The sequence below is a fragment of the Lampetra planeri genome, chromosome 22 (genome assembly GCF_965212315.1).
Source record: "Lampetra planeri chromosome 22, kcLamPlan1.2.h2, whole genome shotgun sequence".
Taxonomy (NCBI): Eukaryota; Metazoa; Chordata; class Hyperoartia; order Petromyzontiformes; family Petromyzontidae; genus Lampetra; species Lampetra planeri.
The window spans coordinates 2,397,554-2,407,254 of NC_136128.1; the positions used below are offsets into that span (position 1 = coordinate 2,397,554).

Genomic DNA, 9,701 nt, shown 5'->3' on the forward strand with positions numbered 1-9,701 from the left:
TCACATCGGCTGCCTTAGTTGTTGTTGTAAGAGGCTTACAAAATAAAAAAATATTACTTTATCACATCGTCTTTCACATAGCGCACGAATACAGCAAGCTGGCTTAGATTGGAAACGTCTGTGGTCTCGTCGAGTTGCAGGCTGAATTTTGCCGGGCTTGAAATCAGATCTGCAACTTGAGCCAAGAAGTCATTGCTCATGTTCTCTATTCTGTCGCTGATGGTGTCATTTGAAAGAGGAATTTGGGATAACTTAACTTCAGCCGCTTTTCCCAGCATGATATTCGCCATCTTCAACACAGCTGGTTTTATGAGTGTTTCACCAATGGTGTGTGGTTTGCCCTGCTTTGCGATCAGGTAAGAAACTTCGTACGATGCTGTGAGGATCGGTTTGTTGATGGGTACAAAGCCGAGAACAGGCAGAGTAGCCTTTTCATCGAATCTGGTTCTCTTCACCTTGAATTCAGCGAGCGTTGTGTTCTTGCATTCCCCATCTCCATGCAGCTTAAGGAAGTGTTCTCTTAGTTTTGCCGGCGCTAGACTAGAATTGGTCAACTTGGCATTGCAAATCATGCAGTTAGGACGCTGACTCCCATCACGTTCCGTTATACATGTGAATCCATATTGTACATATTCGTCCGACCACTTTATTTTTTTGCTCGACATAGTATGAAGGGATTCAAATATTAAGAAAGAAATCACACGACGTACCATCACGACAGTCACAAGTCGACTACCGAGCGCACCAAATTCCCTGCAGCACAGATAGGCCAAGCGATGTAGCGTGATCACTTGCAGCCAAGCCGGACGTGTCATCACGAATCATATGAGTCGGGTGTGTGTCTTAACCTCCGCCGAACCCCTGAGACTGACTCACCGAACCCCTGGGGTTCGATTGAACCCAGGTTAAGAACCACTGGTCTAGCTTGAGATGCCCAGGTTACTGTTCAAGCTCTACCAAGCAGAGGAAGAAATGCGTGCTATGACCAGTGAAATTATTGGCTAAACAATTGGTGTTGGCCAAACGTTACCAATGTGACTTGCAAGTTACTCAATTTGGATTACACAAAGCAGCAATATCGCCCTCTACTGCACAAACTTAGCAGAACCCTCCTGAAAAGGAGTCTTGAGACTCAGTGATACTTTCCGGGCTACCAAGCTTCCTCGCTATTATGTTAAACATGTACATTTAATTTGTGTTTAACTTATAATAAAACATACAACTGTGCAGGCAACATATGTCCAGTCTTTTCTCCGTTCGTGTGGCAGATTGGCAGAGTCCCTTGATCGTTCCATTTATGCAGGAAACAGCCACACCTTCCACGCGTCTTCACAGTAAAATATGACTACGGGATTACATTGCAACACTTTAATTCCATTGTAATCAACTTCATCTGGTCTGACTACGAAAGTTGCCCGCATTAGATCAGCTCCCAACAACACATTGGCATTCGTGAGTGCCATGAATTATATATTTTTTAACCAGGTAAAGCCCTTTTTCCGAAGCGACCTGGCCACATTTGCTAGCTCCGCGAAGTGGCTTATCATGTGCACATTTATAGCGGCCAAATACTCTAAAACGCACGATTCTAATTGTGGAGGCAAACACCGGAGGACCCGGAGAAAAATCCACGTGACGACAGAAAACACACACAAACTCCAAATACACAGCAGGCGTCTGGGTCGGGCTCGAACCCACGCGCTCCTTCCATGCCAGGGCAAGTCAGATAACATCTCGAATAATCGGGTAGCAAGGGGGAGGGTGGTACTGTTGGTGCTGGCCGTGGGGACACGCAGGGCTTAGGGGCCTCGGCCTGGCTGATTGAGTGGAACCCACCTCCCTCACACCCCAGCAGCTGCGAGCCATTGTCCGAAGGGGGGAAGAGACGCGTGGGAGGTGGAGAGGGGCTATGGGTGGTGGCAGGGGCGTCACGAACCTCGGTCAACTTTCACACATTTACGTCCGAGCTCTTGCCACACACATAGCAAGCCAGCGGCTCCTCTCGTTTCAGACGTGGGTAATTCCTCCCAGCCTACCGCAACGTTGCCAGTCCGTCAAGCACTGATTCAGGGCAAGCCCGACTCTGCTGATGAGAGAGACACTTAATGTCGAAACTGGTGTCCCAGAGAGTTGCTTGCGTTGAACCGGCTGCTGAGACAACGCGCTCGTCAAGAAGTCCGTGTGGCGGGTGGGATGTGTGTAGATGAAACTGCTTGTTCATCACGGGACTGCTTGGACGTTGATTTCTGCGGAGGGACAGACATGGCGAGAGAGAGAGCCACGTTGTCAGTCAGCGCATTCACTTTGCAACTTACATTCCCCCGCACCGACGCCAACGATTGCTGATCTCGTGCGCGTGGGACTGTTGTCGTTGTTGTTGTTTTGTGTGGCCAGAGACGAGACGCAGCGAACGAGCGAGCGAGGCAGCCCTGCGATGAGGCTGCTGCTGGACGAGCCGGAGTTCATCATCGGCGCCGTCTTCCTCCCCGGCTGCCTGCTGCTGGCTCTGCTCATCCGCGTGTGCATCCTCCTCGTAGCGCACGGTACCCACAGCTCCCCACGACGGCATCAGGGGCCGTCCATAAATGACGTCACGCACCTGGGGGGGGGGGGGGTCAGACATTTGTGACGATGTGTGACGAGGGGGGGGGTTGAGAAATTTGACGTCTCATCAAAATGCGCAACTTTAAATAAATATAGACAACACGTTCTACTTAATTGAATATACTTTTTAATAAATGTTTTCTTCTACAACATCAGAGTGCAGCGGCACATTAAATACGCACTACAATGACAATTGTTTAAAGCGATTTGAAGCATGTTTTATTTGGAGGGGGGCAGAGCTTTGTGACGTCATATTTGAGGGGGGTCTGATTTTTTGTGTCGATTGGGGGGGGGGAGGGTCAAAAATCGTCCAAAATCGCGTGACGTCATTTATGGACGGCCCCTCAGTGCCACACACACACCCACCCACACGGTTTGCTGGGGGAGAGGGGAGGGGTGGAAGATGAACTTACACCACCCGGAGACTCGTACAAGTGTCGGGGTGTCCGACGTTCCGGGTCCACGTTCTGGGAGATTCTTCCAGCACGTGGAGTAAAACGTCGGACTTCATAATGTACTGCCGCCTCTCGTCTCTGAGCCGTGAGCCGCCACCGCTAACGGCTATCGAAAGTCAAAACCATTGCCGAGGCGATGGTGGAAAGTCCACATCAAATCTTAGCGACGGATCTATCCACAGGACAACCACTGGTGACTTCCTCACAAAGCGGTGCTCTTTGTATCGACCCCGGAGGGAGGGGATGATGGGCTGAATTAATTCCCGACGAAGATGCCAACTCACAACAAACAGCTCGTTCTGTAGCAAGAGCCCCCTTGCCAGCCAGGAGCTGCAGGCTCCAGTAAACCTGTTGTCTTGACGGTCCCATTGGGGCTTGTTTAACATCAACACAAATGGCCTTCATGTACACGGCGTGGGGTTTCCGCGACATGGCGTGGCTACGATTGTTGTTGTACAAAGATAACTGCAACCTCAGCTTATTTCATTTTCACAAACAAAAGCGCAAGTAATTCAAGTTGCCTACAAATAGCTCTTGCCTATGAAAAGAGTGCTCAGTGACAGGTTTTCTAAGTGATTAATGGCATGGCGATGAGACGACATCATTCGTTTTATGACAGCACGAGCATTTACAAGTGTCCTCCTGTGCATAGATTGTATGTACAGTAGAACACATTGCTATGATTAGACGCCTCGTGGCAGCTTTGGGGCCGTCCATAAATGACGTCACGCACCTGGGGGGGGGTCAGACATTTGTGACGATGTGTGACGAGGGAGGGAGGGGGTTTGAGAAATGTAACGTTACATCAAAATGCGCAACTTTAAATAAATATAGACAACACGTTCTACTTATATTCTTGGTTCTTTCGGTAAAGTCACAGCAAACAAAATTTATTGCTGTGGGTTTCACACCTGATGATGATTGCTTGTGTTGCAATCGAAACGTCGTGAGAATGTTATTGTTTTATTTTATTATTTTATTATTTCCCTTCTACGTGACTTTACCGAAAGAACCAAGAATACGAATCCCTGCTGTCACGAAAGCTTTAAATCGAAACGTTCTACTTAATTAAATATACTTTTTACTAAATGTTTTTTTCCTACAACATCAGAGTGCAGCGCCACATTAAATACACACTACAATGACAATAGTTTAAAGCGATTTGAAGTATGTTTTATTTTTTGGGTGGGGCAGAGCTTTGTGACGTCATATTTGAGGGGGGGGGGTCTGACTTTTTGTGACGCCATGTGACGAGGGGGGTGGGGTCAAAAATCGTCCAAAATCGCGTGACGTCATTTATGGACGGCCCCTTTACAGTTGAGGGAACTCCAGTTGAATAACTTTATCCGGACTTAAAACTACAGAATAGAACAAAGATAAGATAAAAATACGACATCCAATCATTCAAATATAATATAAATGTTTTCTATAGCCCTCCACTACCCTACGGAGCCAAACAAATCAAGTTGTCACATGGGAAAATCTTCCAATTGATTTGGTTGTATCAGCAAAACTAGAGGAATGTTGAGAAGCAAGCAGAAATTTTTACTTATTTATAAACTACAATCATGAAATTTGAGGGAAACTGATATCTCAATAATCATCGTATTGTGCAATGTAATAGCCTATCGTGAGAGTGATAACACGGCACCGATAGCATGATATTGTGATAGAACCTGAACAAGCATCCGGTTGGGCTAAGTGGTGCTGCAGCAGCGCGTCAGACTGACCGTCGTGATGTGCGTTTGTGTAGCACTCGGCCCGCTGTCATTCTGGGGTTCATTGGATGAGTATCGCTTTGCGTGGGAAGTCAGTGGTTGTCCTTTTGTTTGATCATATGAATGTTTGGATCAGGCATTTTTTTAGATAAGGAGACCCTTGAATATCGCGGTGTTGCTGTGCCGGCCTTCGTAGGTAGCTTGCTAACAGCAGTTGCCCCAACAGTTCAACCTTTTCCATTCCAAGACGCCTGCAAGTTGCAGGGTGGGTCCTGTTCACTGCTGAATCTCGCAACACGACCCCACTCTTATGATAGCTGACGCCAAACTGTGCCACACGCCCTCCCGCATGGCCGTGTGGGAGCCTTGGTATCGATAAATAAGGTTATTTTATTTCAGTCTTTCTTTCGATTCGGTTCCGATGACTTACGTGTACGTCATCGGAAGAAAAACTGATGACGTAGACGTACGTCATTGGAACGGGAAAGGGTTAATCGGCTATACGGGGTATCTTTGTCCGCGAAATGCTTGAACGGCAAATGGTGACGTACGACTGAATGCCACGCGTCCCTCACCCGCCCCACACCACGGTATCAGCCAACGATACAGTACTTCCGTGTACAGTATACCCGCGATCGCTAAATTTGTTTTCAAAGAGGTTTCCCGCGATAGGTCAAACCGCGAACGTTTACCCGCGATGTTCAAGGGTCTCCCATACATACAAAAGAAAAATATCCAAAGTTATCCCATTGCCGTCATGTCATGAGATGAAGCATCCATTCGGATTTCCCGCAGAGCAGTGGGACTCTTATTCAATCGGTGGGGCCTATTCTCTGGATCAGCTCTACAGCCGGGTCCACAGCTGAGCGATCGGCTTCGTAACTTCATTACAAGCGTGTTGACATCTCTGTTGCCAGTTATGAGCAGTTGCACAACCAGTTGCTCGCAGTAGAGACACACTGTCCTCATGCGATCTGCTCAGCAATTTGTGGCGACGTACTACATCACGTGCTGCACATTTGCGATCCCTTATTTGGTCGTTATAATCACGAATGCGCAATTATTTTATTTCCTCGTTGCGCAACTGCTTGCTTCGATGCGGACAAAGCAGCCGCAGGGGATGAAGTATTTATTTTTCAGAATCTAGAGATACAAATGAATATTCTGATTCTGAAAAATAAATATTCTGAATTCTAGATTTGAAGCTTTCGTGACTGCAAGGATTCATACTCTTAGGTTTTTTCGGTAAAGTCGCGTAGGTAAAGATGAATAATAAAATTATAGAAATAATAATAGAAATAAAATAATACAATAAAATAATAAAATAATAACATGATAACATAATTATTTTATTTCTATTATGCTTTCATTTATTTTATTATTAATTTTTACCTGCGTGACTTTACCGAAAAACCTACGAGTATAAATATTGTGAATTTGTGCGATTTGGAGAGCGATGATCACTCAGCCAAGGGAGTTGGCGTGACTTCAGGGCTCGACAGGAGGGTCACGATCTCTCCCGGCGTCTTAACGGTTGGCGCCGTGCCGCCCTTCCCAGAGGAGCCTCCGCCTGAGCCGCGCCTTGGGCTGGCGCGGGCGCTGGAGCTGGGCTGCGAGCTCATCCTCGGCACCGGAGCGGAGGCAGCGGAGCGTGGGGGCGCCCTCGTGAACGACGCGCTGGCAGGGTGGCTCACTCCGGCGAACGCGAGCAACCCGCGTAGACGTGGCCGGATCTGTTACCGACAGGCACGCACGCAGATACGCACGTGCAGACAAAGATCCCCCGTGTAAACTTAATATACTTGTTGGGGCAAGTGCTGCTAAGTGAGCACCTATGAAGGCCGGCACGGCACACGAGGGGGTGGGTAGCCAGCACCGTGCCCGACCGCCTTTGTCTTCCCAGTGGTGATGTTATACACAGAACTAGGTACTCATTTGAGGCTGAGTCCACATAGGGGAAGCCCAGGACCGGTTCAAATATTCACCACTGTTATTGGTCATGAGCGGGAATCAAACTCGGGTCACGGGGTTCAGAGCGCAGTGCGCTAACCATTGCGCTGCCGCTCCCCACACGCCCATGCGCGCACACACAGTTCTGTCAAAAGCACCCGATGATACTGGATGTAATTACCAGCGAAACGTCGTACTTACATTGAAAATGTGGTGGTTTTCCTCTCCCAACACACCAGTGGGCTGAAGTAGTTACTAATTTGGCACAGTTTGTTCACGTGACAAACCTTACTGGTTGGCTGTGGGGGGTTAACGATATACTTGCGCGATCTAACCCAAAAACCTTTCTTATTAATAATATTGGCCGGGAAAGTCTATGTGGCGCACACAGAGCCTGCATTCAATGCACACCCATGCAATCCACGTCGATGTGTCCCAATCACAATCCTCAAGACATCAACAGGCGCAGTACGGCAGGTGCCATAGGCTTGGTGCGGGGCTACGTTGTGGGCAATGCAGCAAACATCTATGCCCGCCGACTTCACCAGCCTGCACATGGACCCTTGTGGTGAAGTACGGTCGATTAACCCCCTATGAAGGCACTAATTCAGCAGTGGATACACAGAGGGGCTGGTCAAAGTCCTCGATACTTTACGGACAGTGCAAATCTACTGTGCATGTTGTCTAGTGTCTAGAACACTCGTTAGTGCCGGGCCAATGGCTGTGTGAAGGTAGAAAGAATGACTATTAAACACAACGACCCAATATCATTAACTCGAGCTGATACGCCACACAGCCCTGGGCTAATTCGTTCCCATGGGACGTGTCAACGCTGCAAGCTTTGCGGTGGAACTGCCCTCCTTAAGTGCTCGACGTAGTGCCTTTTAATAAAAGCTGCGTGTACACGAGCACAAGCTAGCGTTGTTTGTACTTCGGGTAGAGATGGTGGTCCAGTGTATGTCACCTGGTGTGACGTGGATCAGAAAATATCGACGTTGACAAAGAAAAGTCAATGGGAGGAAAAAGCCAAAATTTGCACAAAGAAGCATTTCGAGATGCATGCTTGGGACTGCACATAGGAAGATGAACACGTGGATGAGAGGACATCCGCATGATATTAAGAAGCCACAGGAGCTATGCACTTTACCATCTATATTTAAAACTAATTTCTTCATAATTTATGTTTGTGTTTAGTTTGTTGTCCTTCCCCCGCAACCTCCGATGAGCACCGTTGGCTACGTACGGTGCGAAAGACGCTCAACATACATACATGTTAGAGACGTAATAAGATTGTTAATACAAATAAGTGGGCTTGGGCAGGATGTGTTAGGGGAAGGGGTAAAGGCCGGTGGTCAAGAACAATGACGGACTGGCAGCCAAAGGATGAAACACGCCCAAGACAACATCTTCCGCGGAGATGGAACGATGAATTCAGCTGGGGTGAAGGTGCTGGATAGATCAAGACCACGAGAGTTGGCCTTTCTCCAGCAGTGGATTGATCATCACCGGTGATTATAGTGACCTGTCGTCCTTTGTGTGTCGCCCTTTGTTACATGGCGCTGTTGCGCTACAGGAGTGAGACACTTTGTCCATGGCAATAGGGATCAATACAGGAGTATGGGCCCCTCGAGGTAGAATCGGCGATGCGCCAATTTTTGTTTTCCTCTGTTTATTTTACCAGATAGGGCCCGCTTCGTTGAGCTACCATTTGTATGTTTATAGCAGACAAACACTGAAAACGCATGTGGCTATATATGGAGGAAAACACCGGGGGACCTGGAGAAAAATCCACGTGACCGCGGGGAGAGAGACACGCAAACTCCAAAATACAGCAGGCGTCAGGGTCGGGATTGAACCCCCAACCTCCTGTATACCAGGGGAGATAGTTAACATCTCACCACCGTGGCTTCCCAATGCATCAGTCCTGGGAAGACAAACACATCCTGGGGTCATAGTGATAGCTATAATAGCTCCTTATGGGTCTCGCCTGCCTTAATAGGAGCTCACTAATAGCATTTCTTCTCTCTGGGCGGCGCAGTGGGGTAGTGAGTGGCTCGCAGTAGGAAGGTTGCCGGTTCAAATCCTGGTCAGTGGTTGACTCAGGCCCGTCATCTCTCAAGGGTCGATGCAAGGAAGTCCGCTATGGAAAGAATCACCGCCGTCGTAGCAACGTGGAAATGTCACCGTTGTCTCAGGACTGTTAATATGAAGTCAGCGCTGCCCTATGATTGTTTGAGTTGGAAACCAATGTGGCTGTCAATGTTTTCCAACTCAGGTTGAAGGTTGTTTACGCATCAGCTCTGTACGTCCATGGGGGGGGGGGAGATGGATTATAACTCTCGTAACGATGGTCCAATTTGAATGAACTAGAAGTTGTGTTGCCATTGGGGATTTACACATGTTGGAAAGTGTTACCTAATCCATGCTTATGTAGTATTTTGCATTTTTTTAAAATAGAAACCCGTCCCAAATATCCCTTCAAAGCAGATTGACGGCTCTGTAACAATGGCAGTGTTCGGAGGGAGTGGCCAGGTCTGATTATATGGAAAATTAATGTTACAAACAATCCACACTTCAATAACGAGTTCCTGTAACTGTGCACATTTGATGCTTCTGTGTATTTTTCTAACCTGTGTGTTATTTAGCGATGGGCCATTTGTGGAGAGAGTGGAGCAGTTTCTTTACTCGAGCAGAGTTTTCATGAGCAGCTCCGATTTGGCAGCGGAGCACTCGCTTCAAATCAGTTGAGCGGCATGTTTTGATCAGCTCTGTCGAAGCTGCTAGGCCTGTCGCTCCATACGAAGCTCCTCGTTTTATCAGTCGTAGGTTATGCCCTCACCTCAGTGCTTAGAATAATGGATGACCCCTTTACAGGATACATTTGCGGAGGTTGGAAGCGTTCAGATTGGCCTGCCTACGATCCATCCTGGGGTTTATCCAGGCCGGATTGTGTGAGCTCACAAATCCCATATTA

The 9,701-nt window shown here is 47.9% G+C and overlaps 1 long non-coding RNA gene across 1 annotated transcript; it reads left to right on the plus strand.

Moving 5' to 3' along the window:
* Positions 1-1,968: 1,968 nt before the first annotated feature.
* On the plus strand, positions 1,969-9,326 carry LOC144724930 (uncharacterized). The gene is made up of 2 exons (XR_013586596.1): positions 1,969-2,543; positions 6,336-9,326. It is a non-coding gene; the product is annotated as an uncharacterized LOC144724930 (long non-coding RNA).
* The last annotated feature ends 375 nt before the right edge of the window (positions 9,327-9,701 follow it).